Source organism: Podarcis filfolensis (genome assembly GCF_964270895.1).
Source record: "Podarcis filfolensis genome assembly, chromosome: 9".
In the NCBI taxonomy this organism is placed as follows: Eukaryota; Metazoa; Chordata; class Lepidosauria; order Squamata; family Lacertidae; genus Podarcis; species Podarcis filfolensis.
Window position 1 is genome coordinate 27,656,661 of NC_139610.1, and position 13,994 is coordinate 27,670,654.

Below are 13,994 nucleotides of genomic sequence, written 5' to 3' on the forward strand. Positions count from 1 at the left end.
TGGGAATGGGGCTGCAGGAAGAAGGATGTGAAATGAAGATGCAGCCCAGCTGCAGGCAGAACAGCAGGTGCCTCCGAGTTCTGACAGAGGAGCATCACCACTCAGGAGGGGCCAGGTGCTGGGAGGAGTTGCCACGGTGACAAGGACCTGCCCTCCTTTGTGACATCTCTTGCTTCACCTTTAAAAGCCACTGACTTGCAGGCAGCCATTGTGGGTTAGTCGTGAGGCGAGTGGAGGAGAGAGGAGTTAGTGGCGGTTGGTGGAGATTAGGTTGAGGATTAGTGAATTGTTTTTTTTTTGTTTTCTTATTTTGATTTCATTTATTACTTTTATTTGATTTAATTTATTTTGATTTTCTTTTATTCTTTTTATTTTAACACTTTTATTTATTTTATTTATTTTATTTTTTGTTTTTTGTTTTATATGTTTTGTGCACATCTGTGCATATTTGTGCATATTTTGTATATATGTATCAGTACAAAAATATAGCATTAGGGTCTACTCTAGTTGGACTCTCCTTGCTCTGCCCAGGGTAGGAGTAAACTGCCCCCTTCCTGACCCCACAGAGCCAACGGAGCAACTGCCCTGTGGGATGAAACCTCTGGTGCTGTCTCCTCCCTTGGTGGGATGATGGGCCTTGTTTTGTGAGCGTGTGGTTCTTGGTGTGTCTTATCTACATGGTTTGCTGCTTGGAGGACTCCAGTGGAAAAGTGGGATATGTTTTTGAGACCCAATTTAATTATGTAAGTTGTTCTAAACTTTTAAAAAATATATATTGCATTTTGATGTTGTAACTTACGACCTAAGACATTTTGGTATCTGAGGTGAACCAGAAGACGGCGGGAAGAAGGGGTGAATGAAGATCCGCATCAGGAACAAGTGGAGAATAAAGATCTGTATTGGGAACAGGAGGGGAATCAAATCAACCTTACCCAGTGGTTGACATGGGAATCAAGGGTTGTTGCGGGGGGGGCTGCTCTGAATCATGCCAGATGGGCGCAGAGCCCAGGGCAGCCCCCGCCATTTGCTTCCTAGGGGTGGAAGGAGACCAGCAGTGCCTCCTATTCACAGAGAGGCTGCTGTGGGGGCAGTATTGAGGGGGGCTGCTGAGGAACAGGCATATCTGACCTCCAAGGAGCACACTCCAGCAGTGGCCAATGCATTCCTTAAAAGCCAGATATCCTGTCCCTGTGGATCCTGCCACCTGAGGCACTCACCTCACCTTGCCTCATAGATGAGCCGGCCCTGTAACCTCCCCTGTGAACCTAGGGTGAAGGGCGGGTAATAAAATAACAATTACTAGGTAAAATCAGTTATGATTAAATGGGCACAAGATGTAGGTCACAACATTATGATGGAAGATTGGGTTAAATTATGAAAAACTGACTTAAAATTTACAGATTGTTCCCTATTGAAGGAGAATTACATGAAGATGATGTACAGATGGTACACAACACCAGTGCAGTTAGGGAAAATGTACAAAACTAGTTCAAATATATGTTGGAAGTGTAAGGAAAAGGACAGAACATTTTATCATATGTGGTGGGATTGTAAAGTAATTAAAAATTTTTGGGAAATGATATACAATGAATTGAAGAAAATGTTCCATTTAACATTTGTTTAAAAAAACCGAGGCATTTTTGTTGGGGATTGTAGGGAAAGACCTGCCAAAAAAATTGAAAAACATCTTCATGTATGCAACAACGGCCGCGAGAGTTCTGGTAGCACAAGGATGGAAGACTGAAGAAACCCCAACTACAGAATCATGGCAAGAAAAACTGATGTATTATGCAGAACTGGCGAAATTGACATATAAGCTACGGGATAAGGATAACTGTGACTTTAAGGATGAATGGGAACCTTTCACAAAGTATTTGAAGACGCAACAAAGCGAACTGGACTCCTTGGCAGGTTTTGAATAAACATTCACAATTTTTTTACTGATAATAATTAGCTAAATAGTTGGAGGATCTATACAACTCTGTAACATGCAGAAAATAGCATTATTGGAGAAACCAAAGACTGGAACTGAGGGAAGTCAGGGGGTGGGGTGGGGGTTGGGTTTTATGGGGGGGAGAGGGAGGGAGGAAAAGTGGGGGGGGGGGAATAAGGATATGTTTTTGGAAAATATGTTTTGTTATAACTTTGAATTAAAAAAAATAACAATTACTAGTAGTTGTAGTAGTTGTACTACAACTACTACTAGTAGTAGTAGCAGCAGCAGTTTAATACAATATAAAGCAACTCAGCACAGAAAATAAAAATGTTCATTTTTAAGAGGAACTGGTTCTACTTCAAGTTCAGCGTATCCCAGAAGGAACTAATTACAGTTCATAGTCAACCCCTTTACGAAGCAGACTAGTTTGGATCACATTCAGTTCAAGTTCAGCCAAATGATCTTTGGCAATGTTTTTTCAGCATTCAGAATGTTACAAGCAGCTGTGCTGAAGTATAAAATATAGTTACGAAGGCTAAGGGAGCATCAAAAATTGAACACAGTGGAATGTGAACCATTTCATTTATTTTTCCCAAAAATTGTGAAGAAACTTGAAGATGATGAACTAGAAATCTACCCCCAAATAAACTTATTACATGTTCACTTCACTCATAAATTATGGGAACTACTTTCAGTAAGTGTTTGGAGACTTTTAGACTAATTCAGTGACCTTTGTGAAACTGAGCTATTTCACTCCAAGGCCTGAAATAAATGCATAAAAGAATGTGAAGTGAATAGTATGCAGATAAATGGTTTTTAATTGGGGTGGTGGCAGCTGCTTTTGTTCTCAGTAACTGGCAACTCTCCATTGCAAGCCTGTGTAAGAAAGGTAAATTCCTGCACTAATGGGTCTAGTAATTTACTCAGCTAGACTTTTACAAAAGTACATTAACACTTTACCCAACCTAAAGCAAACAACCATTCAAACAGAGCACATCAGGTGAGAAATCATAGCTCTTTTTCCACTGCTGTGGTGAAGAATCAAGTGTAGTTCTACGTAACATTGAAATGTTATGACTTACCCATTAACTCTTGGAGTGAATTAAAGAGGAAATCGACTTAATTTTACCATGCAGTTGTTTGCAAAGTCATTTACCCTCTTTACCCTGCCCTTTGACCCTCAAGATTACCTTTTTAGGACCCTCTCCATGTTTGTGACTGTAATTTGTTTTAAGCTGCTTTTAAGGTAAAAATACCTTTAAAAGTGACCTGCCCTGCGACTTTAGGATGAAGGGCGGAATAAGAGGGAGGGAGCTTCCCCACAGTTAAAATACCTCATTCATGAACCACATAGGCCTTTGTATGTTTCAGAACTGGTGTTGCCAACATGATGCCTGCAGGTACCCACAGAGGTCTTCCCTGGTGCCCCCAGTGTACTGTGTACCCATGAATACCCCCAGGAAAAAAAGCACTGCACACAACTATTCACACTGTCACCAGTAAGATTCATCTGCCCGTCCACACAGCTTCTGAACAACGAATGGGGTGTGTGAGAGACAGTGGTGTAGCGTGGGTTGTCAGCACCCGGGGCAAGGCAAGTAATTTGTGCCCCCTAACCCGTGGATTTGCGCCCCCTAACCCATGGATTTGCCCTAACCCCAGATGTTGCGCCCGGTGCGGCCCGCCCCCACTGCACCCCCCACGCTACGCCACTGGTGAGAGAGAACAGATAGGCATTTGCCTCAGGCAGGAAAACGCTCTTCACTGCAGCCTGTGGCACTAAACAAGAAATAAAAAGAACATCTTGAGGAGGAAGAACATATTCCAACTAGCATAGGAAGATGAGTCTACACCACAGCCCTTGTACTAGTCTCCATTTTATAGTCCACACTAGTGGTTATCAGTACATGCTGAATCAGCATGCTTGACAGTTGAAAACACCTCCATCTGGAAGCCTGTGTGGCAAAAAAATACTGCTTTTCAAATTACTGAAGGTGTTATCCTAAGCAGTTGGCTGGGGAAATGAGTTCCTAGGTGTTCCTGATAGCTTGTGACAAGACAAAACTAATTTCTCTTTCCAAAAGAGGTGACTCATCCCGACAGTGTGCCTGTTTTAATTTGCCTTCCAGTTTATCTGAATTCCTGTCAGCAAAGGGATAATTAGCAATACTGAACTGTCACTAGATGAAATGATTGGGCCATATTTTTAGGTGGATAGACAGATAATTGCTTCTGGTCAATAAATGCTTCTGGCCCACCTTACCCAACGTGCAAGATTAGGAATTTCTGCGACACAGCAGGACCATTTGTTATTCTGCGTAGTATTAACAGAAAGCTATTTTCAAACCATGTTCAGATGGAATGTAAACTCAGGCTATGTTTGTTTTGAAGAACTGTCACCATAATTTTTGAATGAGTACTCTAAACCATAAGCTTAACTATGGTTTAATGATAAACACACTATGTGTTGGTGCACAGGGAGAAAATTGTGGCTGTCCAGCTTCTCCCCTGGTCCAGCTGCTGCTGTACTGCCAGGAGCTAAGCTATGGACAAAATCTGGTGCGCCCCCTCCCAATATTTCTCATTTTCACAATAATTCCTTTTGGCAAAGTTGCATTTTTATGGGTTTTCTCAATAGGCTCACTGAAACTTTACATTATTACAAAAATATAAATTTTTATTTTGTGCCCGCAACCAGTGCTTTTTTTGGGGGGGGCACAGGGGTACGTATAGCCCTAAACATTTTGTGAATCTATGTTTGGTCTCATTGAGGGGCAGTATTTCAATATGAGTGGGAAAATCAGAGTACCCCTAAACATTTTTTTAGAGAGAAAAAAAGCATTGCCCGCTGTGGATATTTCTTCCAAATTTGATGTTCCCAAATACTCCATTTGTTTGTTTGTTTGTTTTGGTCTTTGGAAGCAGGGGATAATAGTCCTAAAAGGAATGTGTGTGGTTTGAATACCTGCCAGCTGCTGTGAAATGTTTCCTGCTGATATTTCTCAATGTGTGAATCAGGGTGTTGATAATACTTTCTTGGCTTGCCTTTAGAAAACAACACATCTGCAATCAAGGTGTGCAGTCTCTTCCCAATCTATGGGAACTAGGTTATGACCAGGAAGAAAAGAAACCCTGATTGGTAAACAGGTTGAAAGAAGATTTCTGGGACCCACAGTAAGTGTGACATAATCACCTTTCTTGGAATTTGAGAATCAAGTTTAAAAGACTGGCTCTAGTTACTTCTCTAATTACTGATAGCACAACCTTTTTATTTAGTACTCTTTGTTAAGGTCATCATACTGTTGTTTTCATTACTAGCTGTAGAGGGAGTGTTGATACTGATGTTTTTATGTCCAAAGCTAAGGACTTATCCACACTTAACTTTTGCCTGCTCTTTCCAGGCACAAGTCTGCGTTTTAAAGCTCCGTCTTCAAGCACTCTTTTTTTAATTTGCCCCAGAGCTTTTCTTGCAAAAAAAACGCTCTTTAAAGCTGAATCACAACAAACAGCAATGGCAGGGATTGGCTTGATTTCCCATTTGCCCTTCTATGGATTTCTTAAGTTTTGGAAGTAACTTTCTGAGGGAAAATGGAGGCTATATGCTCAAAGAGTGGGACCTCAGATGTCCTGAAGGGCATGCAAAGTGCCTCCTTGAATCCTATCCGTAGATTAAATTTAGAAATAATTAGAAAAAAAATTCTTTTCTTTTTTCTCTTACATTCTCCTGGCCTGCAGCAGGTTCCTTGACCTAATGCAAGACACATCCCTTTCTTTGGCATCCAAATACTCTCTGCTATTAGCCTTCTTAATCTTTGTACTGCAGCTATATTTTTAAAACATATGAATCAATGCCTCTCCTGCAATTTAAAATAATTTATGATCCAATATATTTGTCTGTTATGAACCACTCTGGCTGTGGCCCTGTACAGAGTATAAATGCTTTTATGCACATAATCCCTGTTGAATACATTGGGACTGGCTTTCGAGTAAACATAAATAGGATTGCACTTTAAGTTCAGTGAGATTTATCTCATCCAGATTTTAGCTGCTGTCATCTCCTAGAGACTTCTAACTGGGCTTCTGCTAGATATACAAAAATGCTTTTGTAAATTTCCCCACAGGCACTTCAATGAGATGGGATGTGTTGACTTTTCTTTTTCCAGTCTGGTGAATGTTAGATCCTTGGAACAGAATATGTGCAAAAGGTGAAAACTTGACTGGTAAACACTGTGCTAAGAGCTCCTGTTTATTTTGGTTATCTTGGCAGGCAGTCCAAAGTCAAAGCAATCTTTGCAGACTACAAAGATCCCCTCAAGGCGTTCAATTATTGTTGATCGTAAAATAATGATGATTTTGCTCTTGTCAGGTTGTCTGTCTTGGCCTGTTCTTCACCTCAGCCTGCAGGCTCAGGGGATCTCACAAGAGAAATGAGTATATAAAAAAGAAATAAAGAAATGAGTTTGGTTTTATAGCATCCTGTGGGTTTGGAAAGAGAACATACTCTGTGAGGAAACACTGTAGCAGGTGTACCTTAATACCAGAAAGCGGCAGGAATCAGAGGAACTTCTATAGTTCTATTTATTTATGAATTACAGAGCAGCAGCTCATCATAGCAGCTAAGACTTGCTACCCAAGCAAAACTAAGACCACATTCACCCTGTACATTTAAAGTACTATGATACCACTTTGAACTGTCACGGCTTTCTGCAAAGTATATTGGGAACTTGTTTCCAGAGTTTTTTAACAGTTAATTCCTGTTCACAGGGAACTCTGGGAACTGTAGCTCTTTGAGGGGTTTTTTTCCAGTGGAGAAACTGGTGATCCTGTCAAAAGCCAAGTTCTTGCTATGGAATGGCGAGATAAAACAGGCAGTTGACACGGTCACACCTTACCATCCTTCTCCAAAGTTTTGGAGCCTGAGCAGCTCCTAGATCAGACAAAGACTGGAGTGCCACTGGCACACGTATCACTCTGAAGCAGACTGGACACTTGTAAGAACATAAAATCATGCCTACTATTTGGCAGTGTAGGCTGCAAAAAGGGCTCAGTTTGCATTGCATCCTGTAGTAGCCCTATTTTCATTGGAGAAATGTTGAAGGGTATGCAGATGGTCTAGAGGTTACTGACTTCCAGTGTGGAGGAGGGACCTCTGGAGCCCTCAAAGACCAGATGTGACCAACAGGCTACACACTTTGAAGTTAAGTTTGCCTGATTTCAGAGTAATCCTGAACTTGTTGCAACTCCAACTAAGTACCCAGTGCTGCTACTAAGGATATTTTGTGGGGTCAGTTTCACCTTATGCAATCAGCTGATGTGGACGAGGTGATGGTGACATGCTCCCTTGACCCCATCCCTCCTGGCTTATCAGACCTAGCAGAGGAGGGCTGACTGGTTGAGTCCAGAGTTTGGTTAACACTTCACTGGGAAACTAGGTGGTTCCTGCTGCACTGAAAGAGGCACTAGTACGACCACTCTGAAAGAAACCAGCTCTGGACCCTTTTGAGTGGAACAGCTACCAACCAGTTGCCAATGCCCCCTTTTGAGGGGGAAAGTGATGGAAAGGGCCATGGTAGGGCAGCTGAAAGCATTCTTGGAGGACACAGATTATAGATCCATTCCAATCTGGGTTCAGGCCTGGCCACGGAACTGAGCCAGCCTCGGTCTCTCTGGTGGATGACCTCCACAAAGAGTGAGGCAGAGGGAGTGCAAGTTTGCCCCCTGCTTCTTGATCTCTCGTTGGCTTTGATACCACTGATTATGTTATGCTCATGGGGAATGCGAACTGAGGACACTGTATTTCATTGGTTCTAATTCTACCTTTAATGGGACATGGGTGGCACTGTGGTCTAAACCACAGAGCCTAGGGCGTTGGATCCAGCTCTGACATGGAAGGCTCAGGTAGCCTCAGGGGCTGGGAGTGCCTTTTATCAACTGCAATTGCTTTGATAGCTACAGCCATTCCAGGAACCAGAAAGCCTTGTTGCAATAGTTCATGTGTTGTTTACTCCAGGACTGGATTACTGCGATTTAATTTATGTGGGGATTTTCCTTGTGCAAAGGCTGCAGTTAATGCAGAATGCTGCTGCACAGTTGCTGACAGGGTGAGGCCTTGTCAGCATATAACCAGTGCTCAGAGTTCTGCACTGGTTGCTGATCTGCTACTGGGCTAGGTCCTAGATCTTGCGCTCTCTCTCTCTCTCTCTCTCTCTCTCTCTCTCTCTCTCTCTCTGTGTGTGTGTGTGTGTAATATTAGTTACTGTATTTTTTAATGTATTTTAATTAAATATTAGTTACTGTATTGCTCTCTCTCTCTGTGTGTGTAATATTAGTTACTGCACAGCTGCCCTGCGGAGGCTTCGCTGGCTACCCCAGAGCTGCTCGGGAGTGCGGGGCATCTGCATGCAGCCTGCCCGCTGCTCCCAGGGCTGGAGGGGGAAGCCCGGGTTCCCCCCGCCAGCCCCAAAGAGCGGTTCAGGAGCGTGCCGCACTCCGGCAATTTAGCTCCAGGGACCACACATTTGCTGCATAAGATGCACAGACATTTCCCCTTAGTTTTTAAGAGGAAAAAAGTGTGTCTTATGGAGCGAAAAATACGGTAATAACTTGGGGCCAGTTTACCTATGAAATCACATTACACCATACTGGTATGTGCCTACTTGCCTTCAATCCATAGAATTGGCACCACTACAGGTGCCACATAATGCCAGTTCCACATTTGCAATAACTAAGTCATTCAGTGTGGTAGCACCTTTGGAACTCCCTGCCTAATGATATCAATCAGGTGCCTTCAGTGTATTCTTTTCAGCACCTGCTAAAAACTTTATTGTTTAGGCAAGCCTACCCAGATGCTAAGAAATGCTGGTGTGAATTCTAATCTGTTTTAGTATTCTATTTGTATGTTTCAAAGTATTGTAAATTTCATTGATTTAACTGCTTAGCTTTTTTGTAACCCACTTTGAGGTTTGCTTGTTTGTTTTACAATCAAGCAGTGTATAAATTTTTACGAAATAAATGAATAAAAACAAGATGCTCACCTTAGCGCTTAAAGCCCCAATTTTATGAAAACATAGCAAATGATATTCTAAGTCTTAATGTTCTCAACAATGACAGAATTAATAATTAACTTCAAAACTAAAAGGAAATCCAATCTGCAATAGTTCCATTGGAATATCACAGTTGTGAGACACTGGGAGGTAACTGGCTGACATGTGGGCTATAACGGTTCGGAAATATTTGAAAGGGCTTAACAGCTACTTTTTGGTCACGTCACAGTGAGAAGATGATACTTCCTTATTGATCTTGGTGGGTTTGGGCAATGCTGACTCCAGATTTTGGGAGAGCCCTTGGGGAAGATGCCTTTAGTTGGCCGCCTCCCTTATTGGGTCCACCTCTTGTTTGCTTCCACTGACCTTTCACATACTCCCTTCCTCTGAACCCAAACCACAGAAGCCCCCAGAGGGAAAGCAGGCAAGTAGAATATCTTGCTCTATCTCCTGACCCCTCAATGATTTGCATGCTTAGGGAGGGCAGGTGAATGCAGGCACCAGCTGGGCAAGAAGGCTCTGGAGCAGCGGTTCTCAACCTGTGGGTCCCCAGATGTTGTTGGACTACAACTCCCATCATCCCTAAGCTCTGGCCTTGCCAGCTGAGGGTGATGGGAGTTGTAGTCCAACAACATCTGGGGACCCACAGGTTGAGAAAGGCTGCCTGGAGGTTGACAGTGTCGGCCCCTTGCAGGGGTGTGGGCCGTAACATGTTCCCAGCAATACTTGACCCTGACACTGGCTTACACATCTTTGCCAGTGTCAATGTAACCCAACAGTCCATGGTTTGGCAAGGATCTGTCTAATCCTTCAGCTATGGACAGTTGTAAAGTGCTATCAGCTACAGGCTTCTTATACAGGTAAAATGGCAAAGAAATCCCGCCAGTTTAAAAGACAAATAGCCTTAAAAAAAACCAATAACCTTTCCGCATCTTCTGCTGGTCAGCCCTAGGGAAGGAGGGAGACAAATGGAGGTTTAATAAGAATGGTTGGAACAAAATGTTATCTAGGGAAAAGGTTACTATAGTTATAACTGTCTTGGGTTTCCTAAATGGACGTTAATAGTTATCAGGGATCATGGTTAACCATTCACAGATGTCGGTGTGCCTGGAGGGGTAAAATACCACTTGATATCTTCTGACTGGTAATTTGGGGTTAGAGCTGACAGAGAGGCAGAAGCTAACAGGAGACATTTTAGGAAACAAAGTTGCCTCACCAGTTTTGATCTTTGGTCAGCTTCGCCTCAGAGAGCTAGCTCCAAAAGTTAAGAAAGTCTCATTTATTTCTTGAAATAACTACCAATTTTTATTACTACCAAAGCACGGGGGTGGGGGGCTCCTCTGGGAATAGGGAGGGGGGAGAGAAATAGACCGAAGAACATTGGATTTCACATCTTTCCTCTGTGAACACTTCTGGACATTTTTAGCGATTCCGCCACGGAAGCTATTTCCGACGGGCAAATCCCAGATACGTCCTGGAAAACCTGGACGTATGGCAGTCCTCACCTGTATACAGTTCAGCATACAGAGCACCATGCTCACTCCATATGTCCTTCTTTATGGATTTGTATAGATTTTTATATCCAGGGTGCTCACTGTTCTGTAAATACCTGAAGTATTTATATCATCAGCTGGAGACTTCTTGTCACCTTTGCCCCTGAAGACATTTTAAAGCTGCTCTGTGACCCTTTTTTATATTAAGGAATCACAGTCTGGTTCTTTTGTGATTCAAGTGGAGGCCTTTTTTTCTTTTCTATGGGCTTAGCAGTTGCAAAATGTTTCCCATCCTTTAATAAACTTAAACTTTCCACCCAACATGTAGGCATTGGGACGTCACAGCTCTGCCTGCTTCTGCATGTAGAACTGTTCCTAGACTTTAGCATCAAACCTACCACCTTAATTTTTTCACCTCGGGACCTTATCACAATCTTTTTTTAAAAAAAGTCTTTTTATTTATTTGTAATTTTTATTAAATTTTCAAATTATACATTTCAAATTAAACATCTTTTATTATATCATACATTCATTGACTTCCCTCCTTCCCCTTCCAAGGTTCATTTAACTTACCCACCATTCCTGCATATTTTAATATATCCATCTAATTCTGTTCTCCTATCGTGCATCACTTCAATATATGTTATAGAGTTCAATTTACTTTAATACTGCCAGTGTTTTCAACTGCGCACAATTGTTTTCAATATACTCAACAAAATTTTCCCACTCCTATTTAAATACCTGTTCTTCTTGCTCTCTTATTCTACTTGTTAGACCTCCTAACTCTGCATATTCTATCATCCTAAGTTGCCAATTCTCCTTGCTAGGGACCTCCCTCCCTTTCCATTTTTTGGGCTAGCAAAATTCGAGCCGCTGTTGTTGCATACACGAATAATTTATTTCAATGCCTGGTAACCTCTGTCTGAACAATTCCTAAGAGAAATGCTTCTGGGTTTTTTTGGAGGGTTGTTTTGAACATTTTCCCCCCATCTCATTATATATCTTTTCCCAATATTCTTTAACTTTTTTGCATGCCCACCACTACCACTTTTTTATTGTCATTGGGAAAACATGTGCTGTGATTAGTGAATAAGTAACTGGCAAAATACTGGAAACAATAATTCATAGTAATTTGGGTATATTGCAATCTCAATATTGCAAATAATAAATAAATAAATGTGTATATTTCAATTTCATTTATTTATTTCATAAAATTTATATACTGCTTGATTGTAAAAGACCTCAGAGTGGTTTACAAAAAGACAAAACCATAAATTGGAGGGTGGGGGTGGAATACAATGCATTAAGACATACAAACAGTTTGAATATTAAACAGATTAAAATTCACACCAGCATTTCTAAGCATCTTGGTAGGCTTGCCTAAACAAGAATGGTTTTTAGCAGGCGTCGAAAAGAAGACAGTGAAGGTGAATGGTTGATACCAATAGGCAGGGGGTTCCAACATGTAGGTGCTACCACACTAAACGATTGAGATCTTACAAATGTGGAACGGGTATTATGTGGCACCTGTAGCAGTGTCAATTCCGCTGATCGAAGCAGTCGAGTGGGCACATGCGGTGCAGGTAAACTGGTCCCAAGTTATTAATGGCTTTGTATACTAATAGTATGACCTTGAACCTAGCCCAGTACAGTGGTACCTCGGGTTAAGTACTTAATTCGTTCCGGAGGTCCGTTCTTAACCTGAAACTGTTCTTAACCTGAAGCACCAATTTAGCTAATGGGGCCTCCCGCTGCTGCCATGCCACCGGAGCACGATTTCTGTTCTCATCCTGAAGCAAGGTTCTTAACCCGAGGTACTATTTCTGGGTTAGCGGAGTCTGTAACCTGAAGCGTATGTAACCTGAGGTACCACTGTAGTACATCGGCAACTAGTGCAGATCTCTGAGCTCAGCCAGTTGTTCAGAGCAGCTCTTTGAGGGCTGCACATGGGGAGTCAGTAACCTCTGGACTGTCTGAAATAACTCCGCTGGCTGGCTGCTAGAGGAAGCAATGATGTTCTGTGCCATACACATAGCATAAATCATTGAGTGTCACCATTAGCCAGCAACTACCTCTCCCAGTTTCTGACTGCAGAACTTTCCTGAAATCATTCTGTGCCAGACTCAGAAGGGCATAGAGCATGAAGTGGGTATGCAACAACATCTGTCTAATCTTTCAGGACAGCTCACTTCCTTTCCTTACCTATATATTTTCTGCTACTTTCCTATAGGTTGTGCAACATTTTGCTCCCATTTGTATCAGAACAGCGTGGAACTCTCTTCCTTCCACCGCCATCATATGACATTCTGTGACAGCTGCACGCCTGTTGCAGACAGAGGGTGCCGTGCTTTTGCACTAATATTGCAATCTGATGCTTCTCCTTCTGCGTCAGATGTTCATCTGCACAGAAGTGTGGAGACTCTCGCTCCAACATTTCCCTCTTTTTGTTATGACCATGTTGCTGTAGCAGTGTTCCCATGAAAGCACAATGAAAGTGTGAAAAGGCAAGTGCCAACCTTGAGCACCTATATAGAGTTCTTAAGTTTCCAGCACTTATTGACAAGGGCATTGTGTGAATGCACTCTTAACAGACCTTGAGATTATAATATAGACTTCAGTATAGACCATACTATAGTATAAACTATAGTATACAACAGAAAATATAGTAAAGCCGAATTATATTGCTTTAAGTTATACCATTCTAAGGGTTGATTCACACAAGTCAAATATTTCTGCACAGAAACTAGTTTGGTGTATGAATTTCCCTGAGTCCTGCATGCAGTTCGACCATATATGAATGTGTATGTTGTGGGTAAAAGGTAAAGGAACCCCTGACCATTAGGACCAATTGCATATGACTCTGGGATTGCGGCGCTCATCTCGCTTTACTGGCCGAGGGAGCCGGCGTACAGCTTCCGGGTCATGTGGCCAGCAAGACTAAGCCGCTTCTGGTGAACCAGAGCAGGGCACGGAAATGCTGTTTACCTTCCCGCCAGAGCTGTACCTATTTATCTACTTGCACTTTGATGTGCTTTCGAACTGCTAGGTTGGCAGGAGCAGGGACTGAGCAACAGGAGCTCACCCCATCACGGGGATTGGTAGAATAATTTCTCAGGCAAACCTTGTATCCTGGCTTAAGTTTTAGAAGTGTGGGGCCTTCTGGTCAAAATAATATTTTTGTTTCATCTTTTGAATTTCTTTTACTCTTTTGGGACTTTCAGTGGTGTTAGGCTGTAGTAAATCTTCAGATATAGGCAATTTAGCTCTGATACCCCTTCCCATTCAAAGTTGTGCAGGAGATCAACCATTCTCCAGTGGGGTGCTCCTGTAAATCAGCAGAGAATTGTATCAATCACTTCCACTGTCGAAAGCTTTCTTCGTCAGATTTTTAACCTTCTGGACAGAGCTTTCTATAAGCCCATTCAACTGAGGAAAGTTAGGGCTTGATCGTGTGTGTTGAAAATCCCAGTCTTTGGCAAACAGCCTGAATTCTGCACATGAGAACGGTGGAACATTATCACT

General features: G+C 42.2%; 1 protein-coding gene across 1 annotated transcript in view; it reads left to right on the plus strand.

The window, feature by feature from the left end:
- The first annotated feature begins 215 nt into the window (after positions 1-215).
- ACSL1 (acyl-CoA synthetase long chain family member 1) overlaps positions 216-13,994 on the plus strand; it is a 99,192-nt gene continuing 85,413 nt past the window's right edge. The window contains exons 1-2 of the mRNA XM_083631177.1: positions 216-743; positions 4,988-5,110. The gene's annotated coding sequence lies outside the window, so the exon portion shown is untranslated. The remainder of the gene's footprint in view (positions 744-4,987; positions 5,111-13,994) is intronic.